Here is a 1,742-nt window from a genome sequence, read left to right as displayed (position 1 = left end):
ATTCCATATTTTCGCTGCCTTTTATGGGAAAAGTTACAGCTTTTGCTGATGACCTTGCGATTGCATATGGATCGAAAAATGCATTTAATGTCTTTGTTGATATCAACCACGATGTTCATTTGCTAAGATCTTGGTTTGCTAGTCATAAACTCGTGGTAAGCAGCAAAACAAAATTATTGTATTTTAGCGTTTGTGGCAAGGAAATACGTAGTAATGAAGTTGTTTTTCCTGCCCATAATTGTATGCGGCAAAAGTTATGCAACAATAAATGTGTTCAGCAAAAACATATAGCTACTTTTGAAGAGAAAACAATTTGTGACAGTAAAGGCTTTGTCGTCGAAGTTGTTTCTAACTTCAAGTATTTAGGGGTTATAATTGACCAAAATTTAGGTTGCTCATCACATATCTCCGCCATGAAGCAATATTTGTTATCAACTGTTCGTTCTTTCTATTATCTAAAAAAACTGTGCTCAAATAGAATACTAAGAACCGTGTTTCATGGACTAATCCACTGTAAACTACAATACGGGATAAGTTGTTGGGGTAGTGCATATACTAGTAAGATCCGTCCGATATTAATTTTGCAGAAGTGTCTCATCCGAAGAACGCTGACCGTCTAGCGCATTCGATGCATCTGTTTAAAAAACTGAATATTCTTCCCGTGCGACACTTGTACTATTTTAAAGTTTTAAATTTTGTTTTTACAGAGCGGATACATACGAAGTCCTGTATACTTACCCTATAGTTTAAGAAGCAACTCCTTTTCTCATGTTTCGGTTCCTGGCTTTCGCACCACGCTTTTCCGCAACTTCTACACCACATTATCATGTAAACTTTTTAACAAACTCCCCAACGAGGTCCAAACTATTAGAAGTCTATTTGTATTTCAAAAAGAAGTAAAATTGTGGCTTTTTGGTTTCAATCATGACGATATTGAGATTCTGCTACGACCTATTACATAATTTCATTTGGTTGCTCTTACTAATATCCTAATATTGATTTAAGAATCATAGCGCACGGCAGTGCGCGAGTTAGGTAATTAAACAATGCAGTTCGTAGCAAAAGCTTGCACTTTATTTGAATGGAATCTTAAGACTAAAATTACAATGTTAGCTTGCATCTAATTGGGAGTTTGGGGAGAGTTAACAGTGGGTGATTTTTTCTAACATGAGTCTGGTAATAACATTATGTTAGAGTAACAGAATGTAACTTTCCCCCCGTTTAAATAAGAACTTATAGTTGTGATATGAAATTAAATGTAATTAAAAACTGTGTGATTATATGCATAAAGGTATGTTTAAAAAATTCAAGTAAATTTTTTTTTGTATTGTATTTTTTTTTTTTATATATGTGTATATAAACGAACGTAAATATTTACTACTCAAATAGGATATGTATGTATTATTTGTATATACGTAAGTATAATTAATACTTAATTTAAAACTAAACTATTAATATATATATATATTTTTTTTTTTAAGCTTTTGTTTTTTTTTCTTTATTTTATTTAATTTTTGTTCAATAAAATACATTTATCAATTATTATATACTTCTTAATCTAGGGGTTTTCTACTGAACTCATATCCTCAAAATTGTATTTATCGGAATATTTATATTTTCTCTTAATGTTATTACACGGTATATTATTTAAATCGCTTTTTATAAACTTGGGTTGTTCTTTATGTCGAACATTTTTATAATTTTTTATATATCCTTCTCTCCTAGATTCTACATAGTTTTCT

The 1,742-nt window shown here is 30.7% G+C and overlaps 1 protein-coding gene across 1 annotated transcript in view; it reads right to left on the bottom strand.

Annotated features, from left to right (window-relative positions):
* Window positions 1-1,742, bottom strand: part of LOC118733926 (inositol polyphosphate-5-phosphatase A) — a gene marked incomplete in the record, with an annotated part of 462,263 nt that overhangs the window by 91,281 nt on the left and 369,240 nt on the right.

This window comes from Rhagoletis pomonella, unplaced genomic scaffold (assembly GCF_013731165.1).
Source record: "Rhagoletis pomonella isolate Grant_MI unplaced genomic scaffold, Rhpom_1.0 Rhpom_scaffold_00001, whole genome shotgun sequence".
In the NCBI taxonomy this organism is placed as follows: domain Eukaryota; kingdom Metazoa; phylum Arthropoda; class Insecta; order Diptera; family Tephritidae; genus Rhagoletis; species Rhagoletis pomonella.
Note: the sequence above shows the minus strand (reverse complement) of the source record. Positions and strands in the feature narration are given on the sequence as shown.